Below are 9,534 nucleotides of genomic sequence, written 5' to 3'. Positions count from 1 at the left end.
TATGCTGTGTTCTCTCTCTAATGGATTGGCCTCCCCACACGCTCTCAGTAAAGCAACTGGCATGTGGCATCCTCTGCAGATAGAGGAGCAGTGGCAAGTGTACAGCTGTTCGTGCTGACACACAGGTGTTTGATTTTTGGATTCGTTAGCTAGACAGATTTTTAAGGGTGTACAGGGGAATCATCTGCAGTTTTTACACAGAAAGTGAGTTGTCCAAGAATGCTGGAGTTAATTATTATGTAAATCCCACTCCACAGCCAAGGCTCGGAGCTGGAATCGGAACCGCGTCTCGCCCGCTCCCTGCCAGCTTTGGGTCACTGTCTGATTTCCTTGCTCTACCCTTTTCATTAAGTGCTGTGTGTGAGCTGGCAGTGGATGTACAACCGCGACAGCAAAGAGGCAGGAAGGTCAAGTGGCGATGAGAGGCAGCGGCAGCCAGGGTGATCGCCGCCCTCTCAGCGGGCACGGGATCTCTGGGAAAATGGAGGTGGCCATGCCGAGTCACCAAAGAGGTGATGCTGAAGCTACGAGGCTGCTTTTCGCAGTCCTGAGGGAAAGCCTTAAGATCAGCAGGTGGACAGAAAGTTCAGACAGAGCTTTGGCAGCTTGCTGTGCTCGTATGAACAGTTCTTGCTCCTGCACTGAGAGCCTGTGCCTGCATAAACAGCACTGAGCAATGTGGTGGCTTTGGGCACTGCGTGGTTGGGGTAGAGTGCATTTGAGTGGAAAGTGGGATTATCACCACCCCCTACCAAATTGCCTCTATGGATAACCAGTGATTCGTCCTTTTTTTGCAAGCCTCTTAATGTAACTGTGCCTCAGTTTCCCCAACTAACAAGTTACTTTATTTCATCAAATGACAAATGTTACAGAAATACAGGGCAGGGTGCTGTATTTCCTGTAAAATACTAATAGGTAAAAGGATTTATATTTTTAATGATCCATTCAGAGCTGTCAAATGAAGCAGAGGTGTCAAGAGTGACCAGGGGACCCTCAACATGAAAGGCTTTGATAGGCTGCCATGGACTGGCCAAATTCTCCTTCCCATTGCTTCGGGGCCCCTGGGGTGGATCAGAGGGCTGCTGATGGGTCCGCCCTCCACCTGCACCCTACGGATCAAGGGGGGAAAACCGCTAAAACCTCCTACTTGTCCATTTTTGGACACAATTTAATCTTGCAAGAAATTAAATTTTTTTGTGTGTGCTCTGGGACCCCTGGGTTTTGGACTTCTGTCGGTAGCCCCGCCGGGTGTCCGTGCCTCTCAGTCTGCTGCTGCTGTGGTAGGCACTGACCTCTCAAGGTTGCATCGCTCTGGTGATGGCTGAGCATCGCTTTGACGGGCAGCACCAGAAGAGCAGCAGGAGCAACATGGCCAGCGTTAACGCTCTCCTGTAATTCAGATTTGAGTGATGAAACTGAAGAATGCGGAGCAGCTGGGAGTGGGTCTCAGAGTGCTGATAGTGGGCAAGCTGGGGAGTATCACATTTCTCTCCTGGGAATAGACATTTTTCCTCCTAGAGTTAAGTCTTTTGTTTGTGTATTCTGCTCTTAGTTTTGCTCCTTTCCCCGTAGCTCTCAATGGGAAATAAATCAAATTCATCTCTTCTTGCTTGCAGTTTCCCAGGGAGGAGGAGAGGAGGAACACCTCAGCCCGTTCTCCTGTGACTCCCAGCCTTGCTCACTGATCTCGAAAGCGATGCGCTCCCTTGCCGTGACAGCCCGCCCGCCCTGCGCCCGGCCCGGCATCGCTACACAGTTCCCGGGGTCTGGATATTACCATCCATCACAGCAGCTCTGGTTCCAGCGCTTGCTAAACGTCTGAATTTCCTGCTGGCTCAATGAACAGTTTTCAGCTTGTGGTACATTATATAGCTACCGGGTGAATGGGACTGAGCGTTCCCGTTTGGCTCCGAGTGCCGTGTTCACCTGAACTCGCTGGCAGGATGAATAGTTCACCGCGGTTCTAGTGCTAACCCCCTTTGTGAACTAGCAGTGAGCCATGTACCTTATTACAAAGGCCGACAGCTCCCTGGAAACTTAAATCCACTCTTTCTCCTTTCCCTACCATAGGGAGCTATAAAAGAAAAGGACTTGGTTGGTAGGCATGTAATATAACAAAAAAACCTCTGTTGTGGCAAGATCCAGACTCCACAGTAACAATGAGGATTATGCTCTCGCATCGAAAATGCAGTTGCTAGTTTTAACTGCGGTACCTTATTATGGATTCCTACAGTGTACATTTATGTCAGGGGCTCGGATGTTTAACTTAAGTCAAGTCCGGGTAGAAAAGAGAGCTCGGCATCTTCTGGTTTTTTTGATATGGAGGGAAAAGATGCAGCTCGATATGCTGTTTTGATGCTACCTTCCCCGAAACCACTTCTCAGAGAGCTTTAAATAGCCTGACACTGGCACTGGGCAGGAGCTGGCAGAAGAATAGATTTTTTTCATCTGATGGCTCGCCAAGGTTGTTTTCAAGAAGGAGAAGTAGAAGAAGAAGGGGGAAAAAAAAACCCCAAAATCCTTTTGCATGCCAGTCATTCATTGCCTGCCAGTTCCCATGGTTCTCCTATGGATGGTAGCCACATAACTATTCAAAGTACAGTAAACACTGAGGAAAGTGAAAAGAAACTCATGAAGAAGAGAACAGCGAAGGCAGAGTAGTTGGATATGGGATATGTGGTAGTAAGAGTCACTTAGGGATCATTTTAGGATGTACCATAAATGCTTACCTCATTCCCTGCAGCAGCTGGACCAGCACGCTGTAGGGAGGACCTCACGTCTGCTGAATGCAGAAACCAACTGATGATACAGCAGCACGCGTTGTGGGGATAGTGGGGAGGCAGCAACGCTTTTCTGGGGTATGAAATAAGGACAAGAAGGGTGTCTACAAACGTCATTCAGCCACACTTGGGAAGCGTACGTATCGTCCTTTGCACGGACTGGTAGTCCCAGGGGACTTGTGCCATCACATCGCTATCTTCTTTTCTGCTCTTTCAGCCTCTGGAGTGGAGTAGGTGGGGGGTTTTTATTTTTATTTTTAATTATGATTTTTTGTTTGTTTGTTTCATAAGTCAGGGAAGGAACAGAAAAAAGTGGAGGTGAAGCGTTATAGTTTCCCTCCCACATTCCTAATCCACTGACGTGAAATCATTTTTATTACCTCCAGGGTAAGGGAGCAGTAGGCAGAGATGCTCTTTCATGAGACCGCTTGTTGGAAGGGAGATGTGTATTGCCTTCGCTGTACGTAACATATTTAGCCTCTGTGGGACAAGGGAGGTCGTGTACCAGCGAAAACAGATTTGTCTCATTCAGAACAAACTCTTTATAGAGAGAGAGGTATTATCACTATGGATTTCTCTGATACAGATGGGTCAAAAACTTCCCTCCCTGTGAGCGGTACAATGTGTTTTCTATATCAGTTCCCCTTTAATACTTTCTTTAACAAAAATATATTTTCTTTGACAGGTTGGCTGAAACCCTACAGATTTATTTGCCATTTACATTATGAATTACACAAATAAAACCGTACTGGATTGGATCTGAGGATAGCTTTTCACTGACTCTGAAATAAAGTATTCTGATTAAAAGATGTGAAGTCTCACTGCCCTGGGACAGTTCTGGGCTGGCTCATTTCTGTCTTGAGCTCCTTGTGCCTGAGGTTGGTACCTAAGCAAGACGCCTGGCTCCTTGCCATCGCCACGACTTTTGCTATTCTAGTTACTCTCCCTGGTGCCATGTGAGGGTCTCCCCTGCATTCCTATGCATGACAGGTTGTCCCCTGTTTTTTGCACTCTTGTGTAAAATGACAATTCAGAAAGGAGTTATTTATTTATTTATTGTATCAAATTAAGTACTTATGTATTTGTTTAGAAAAAAAAAATCAACAAAACCGAACCAGCCTGAAGGAAGAGAAAGGGGCACTTGGAGAACAGGAGTGTGAAGATGAGCAATAGGAGCCTTTAGGTGGCTGGAGGGATTGGTTTTTTTGTGAAGATTAGAGGAACTGAAATCCATAGCGAAATGTTATATTGCCCGACAGCCACAGAAAGTCTTCTTACTTGAGCAGAGCAGCTTTACAAGCAACGTGCAAAAGACAGGGATAAGCATCTGCATGTGTCTGAGGACCGTTAGACTGCGAGGATCGTGGCGTTCCCCAGGAAGGTAAGACCCTTGGTGCTGAGCGATGTTAGTCTGGGTGGTCAGAGGGTGGATGCCGGGATGGCCGGGGGTCCACTTGGGTTTGCTCGGCACGTGCTCTGTATTTGTGTAAACAGGAGAAGAGGGTCCCAGGGAGATCGCGATTGTCTCACCAGCTCCCTCACCAGCTTCCAGACCCCTCTCTCGTGCAGCTGCAGCCATGATTCATCTCTGTTCCCATGCTCTTCTCGCCACTGAGAGTGCAGCAGGCACCTGGTGTGCTAAATAATCCTCAAGCAGTAGGCTCAGAGATCATTAACTCTTCAGTCCCCATATTAGGGTATTTTGCAAAGCACATGCCTGGCAGTGGGATAGGGTCCCCCAGGAAAGCAGTGGAAGCCCCGTTTCTTGTTGACGCAGTGTAACGGAGGAGCATAATGTTGCAGATCTAATGTACGGGGCAGCCTATTTCAGAGAGATGGAAGGGAAAAAAAAAAAAAAAGGTGGTCTTAAGTGTGTATGGGTCTTCTCAGCACACCTGCAAGTAATACTGGAGAGGACAGATGTCAGATAGAGATATTAAAGGCTGAAAGTCTCTCAGTCCCCATCTCAGCTGTAGGAAGGTAGGGAGCACTGCAGTATCAGGGGAGCGTTTCAGGGAGCTCAGGCTGAACGCCAGTAAGCAAAAGGAGGCTGAGGGCTCCCTTTGAATCACTAAAACCAGAGATTAGTGCCAGCCTGGTTGCTCCTCGTGTTGCTTCTAACATTGCACATCAAAAGGCTGGGATGGGAAGTGACCGGCTGAGGAGACAGGGAGCCCTGTCCTCTGTGCACGTCCTAGCATCCCTGCAACCATTCCCTCCATCACAAGGTTTCTGATGGTTTAAGAGGTTCCTGCCCTTTTCTGCACTCATTTCGAGGAATGATATGGCCTTGTACCACTAAAAAAAGCTATGCGAGGAGAAGGAGTGTTGGCAATGGCTCTCTTTTGGACTTTCTCTGACTCTTTATGCTCCAGCAAATGAGGGAGTGGGAGGAACGCACTCAATGCGAGCGTGTCCCCCTGTGACGCCATGCTTGTGCAGCAGGTTGTGCACTGGCCCTGCAGCGTGGAGCTTCCTTCGCTCTCCTGATCATTCCCGGGGGAATTTGCAGCAGGGAGTGCAGCTGAAGAAAATTTCCTATCCTGCAAAAGTAAATGCTGCATGTGTCTAAGGGGACAGGCCTAGTGTCCACAATACACATTAAAAAAAAAAAAAAAAAAGGTTGTACATGCTGAGAAAAGAGACGTCTGGTCATCTGGAACCAAATTCTGACTTTGTTCCTGAGCTGATGAATAATTCAGAGGGCCAAACGGATATCCAAGCAGCAGAGCATGGGAGTAGACCTCTCGCTTTGCAATGCACCTACCGTGGATAAGTCATTGCACTGGATGACTGTTGCAATTCCAGGGGCACAAAGTGCTGGAGGAAAGACAGGAAATCTGTTTAAATAAAAAAAAAAAAAAAGATGAGTTAGAGAAAGGTTATTTAAAGCTTAAAAGAATTTGGCAGAGTGTCTATTGCTGTCATCCACTTCTCCTTCCTTCCCCTTCCCTGGTCCCAGTTTTCTGCCATGTTAACGTGTGCAGAAGAGGTGGCCCTGTCAAGCTTTCAAAAGGCAGCATACTGAAAAGGTCAGAGTAGTATAGTATGACAGAGCATGTAAGTCATTATCATTCTAATATTGCCTTTGTAATGAGAACGAGAGCAGAGCAAATTATTGTGAAATATGCTGTAAAACTTGGGAAAACATCATAGTTATATTGCTGCCTAAGTTCTCATCGCTAGCTTTAATGATGAGTGGATTCTCTGTGTGTCTTCATAAACGTGCTCTGTAGCTTGGAGGAGGCTGAAATAAAAAGATTTGTGGCAATTTCCATGGTAACTATTCATTTTTCCCCCCAACCGCATAAAGAAAACTCACATTACTGCAAGGTTGGGAGAAACTGAAGCTAACTAAAGAGCTTAGGGATTTTGTTTGATTTTTTTGTTTGTTTTGTTTGTCTGTTTGTTTGTTTGCTTTAATTTAAGGTCTGTCAAAACTTTGGCACTATTTCCTGTCGTCTGAGTAACATGAAACTGAGAGTAAGGTATTTTTATTATATCTAGATGCATTTAACTCATAAAAGTCCCACACAGTATAATTTTATTGCTAGCGATGCCAGGCTATTTACCTGGACTATTTGCTAGAGATGCTCCTTTTGCAAAGATTTGGGTGACTGATAACTCACAGTCGCTTATGGATCCCTGAGGGTAAAACACTCAAAAAATTGTGATGTTCCCAGTTTGGAGCATTAGCTGGTAGAAGAGCATATAGAAAAATAATGACCAGATTGGAGAAACACCTGTCCTGTGGAGGTAAGTTCCAATTAATTCTGGGTGCTTGTTTGTGAGTGATTGCTGTGCTGAAATAAGTCCTTCAGACCAACTGTCCACCCCTGCAGCGGACAGCTAGACCAAGAGGGTTCCCTACGACTGATGGCAACTAACAGAGACACAAGTCTATTTATGTCCTACTGCTGTGTACTGTTTAATGTTGCTTCATGTTACTCCTCTATATTCTCATTAATATATGCATTTTATCTTACTCTGACAAACTGCAGCCTTTTACACACTCAGATTTAAATAAAGTAGATTATGGGTTGATTTATGTAAACCATTGAAAACTCCACTTGAATGGGTTTACAAGCTGGCTTTTGTCAGTTTGGCTTTCTTTGATAGCTGAGATTGCAAATTAAAATACAAAATGAAATGAAGGTTATACCAAATGTGCAATATGTCATTTATACCAAGAAAGCTGGCATTTCACAGGAGTGAACTGCACGCAATTTAGGGCTTTGATCTTCAGGTGGAAGAAGCTGCAGGCAGAAAGTGCGCATGGTTTTTCAAAAAGAAGTTGTGATCACAGGAAACCACCTGTGATACGTTCCAGCTCAGGTCACTCAGAGAGACAGAGGGAAATCGGGTCCTTGCCAGGCCATGAGTATGATCCAGGTCAGGTAATAATGCTACCGTGGTACTATTACTCATGGAGCTTTGTGTCTTTGGGAAGTGTTTTGGGGGTTTTTTTTTGAGTCTTCTGTGGACCCTATAGAGCATATGAACCCTCCACGCATGTATAGCTGTACAAGAGCGGCTGTCCTGAGTTGGACTAAAGATCTATGGTGGGTTGGACTGAGGGTCCCTCAATGCCACTGCAGCCTCTGGCAGTATCCATGAAATCAGGACAAGGGACATCTCCTTGGGTTTCTTTTGAAACTCTTCTGGAAAACAGTGACTCAAGATGGCTTTTGAACTTAGGTTGGGAACATCTGAGATTTTGTTTCAGGCTCAGCTGTAGTGAATGTGAGAAAAAGTGTATCTTCAAGGTTAATTTTTAGCTTATGCAATGACATTTAATGGGGTTATTAAAATGTTTAAAAGATGGCGCATACATAAGCATTTGTGACTCCTCATCTGGTGAATGATATGCTCTGACCAGTAAATGCACTTGCTTTATATGAAAGGACTGGAGTCCCGCAGGACAGCAGAAATCCCTTGATCTCAAGGTTTTGATCCATTTGGTTTTGGCAGAGTTGCACAGTTATAGAGACGGTGTGAGAGTCTGTGGGCTCCTTGGCTTTTGGAGGGGAGGCTGGGGGTCCTGGGAAACCCACCCTCACCCTCCACCTCACCTTGGCAGGTAGTTGAACTCCTCCAGAAAGTCTTTATTCAAAGAACATGAAGCACAGGATTTGTCTCATAACCAGGTCACGGCCTTCAGAGGCAAATTTTGAACTGAAGAGTCTGCCATACCAGATAATTATTTCCCCTCATATAAATTTGACTAAGTAAGTTCTCAGTACTTCAAAATATCAGGCTAGCAGTGCATCAAATGTCCAATGAAAAGTGTGTGGTGGTGAAAGAGTTAACTGTAGCATCATTAGTTTTCTGAGAAAGCAGTGGGGGGAAGAAATCTGGACCCAAATTCGAAATTCTGGTTCCAGCTAAGCTTCACAGGGTGAGTTTGAATATTCTTTTTAAAAGGCAAAAACAATACGGTGCCCCAATTATTCTTTTATTTTGCAAAATGTCAAACTGCATGTGATCCATTTAATTTCTACAAGTGTTCCAAATGGGAGAGCTGTCTAGATGTTCCTTTAATTGAGCAATACCCTGCATAGCAAATATAGATTCAAATGTCCCTAAAAAAGCTGCCGTAGGCCTAATACACACATGCAGAGCTTCACTTCGAAACCTGCTCTAAACTCATTTTTGGAGTTAAAACTCTATTTAACCCGTAGTCGTAACTCCTTATTGAACTCTCTTCATCTATTTTTCCTTCAATCTGGCTTAGGAAAATGATGGCTTTTTTTCTTTTTTTTTTAAAGTTGTCTATAAGATCTTCATGTCATGATGGATCTGTGCTACACGTTCACCTCCCAGAGCTGAGAAAAGGTCACTGGCAGTTCACTCCTTAAAATTTGAGAGACTGAGTTGCTCTTTAGTACTAAAGTTACATATAGAAGCTGTGAGACATAAAACCAATATTATGCCAGCTTGTCAGAAATTTGCCAAGCAGCTGTCCCTCAGGTTTCTCGTATATGTGTATACGCTTATATATGGTGTTTTCCAAACTATAAAAGGTCTGAAGTGCAACTGAAACAACTAATAGCAATTTACTCACTGAACAGAGGACGTGGCTAAAAGAGTGAAAACCTTGGGGGTTTTTTTTCCCTTCTTTTTTTTTTTTCTCATTGACAAGAATGTGGACTTTGTTTGTCATCCTGTGGATCTACCTATAACAGTCAAAAGGTGAAATGCCTGAATATTAAGCCATAATCCATCATTGTACATACACTAATTACTTTCTGTCCTCCCCTTCTCTTGTCACCGTGGTCCAAAGCAGGTTTTCTGAGAGTGAGTACATTCATCTGAGCTGTTAGCTGCTACGCTCCACCGCATCCTTGTATGATCTGCCTAGTCTCAGTCCCCCAGAGGAAATTTGTGCATGCATACTGTATGTGAACTTTAGATAAATAAATAAACACGAGAAACAGCTTCCAGATAATTGAAAGCGAGTGAAGGAGGGAGCAAAAAGAAAACAATTTCTCAGGGGAGAAGCAGGCTGAGGTGGCAGGTATGATTAAAATCCATATGATTTATGAGTAGGTGCATTACTAACATGACAACCCCTTAGCGTTTGTTTGTTTTGTTGCATTTGGCAATAAAGTTTCTTTTTTCACCCACTTCTCCTTTTTTTTCCTTCCTTTTCCCCCTCCTTTCTCCTTTCTTCCTCTCTTTTTTCCCCCCCCTCGTCTCCTTGCTGCAGGTTTTGCTCAGGAGTTAGCCACTCAGGAATTCCTAGTGCCTGACT

Source organism: Ciconia boyciana, chromosome 10, assembly GCF_034638445.1.
Source record: "Ciconia boyciana chromosome 10, ASM3463844v1, whole genome shotgun sequence".
Lineage (NCBI taxonomy): Eukaryota > Metazoa > Chordata > Aves > Ciconiiformes > Ciconiidae > Ciconia > Ciconia boyciana.
Note: the sequence above shows the minus strand (reverse complement) of the source record.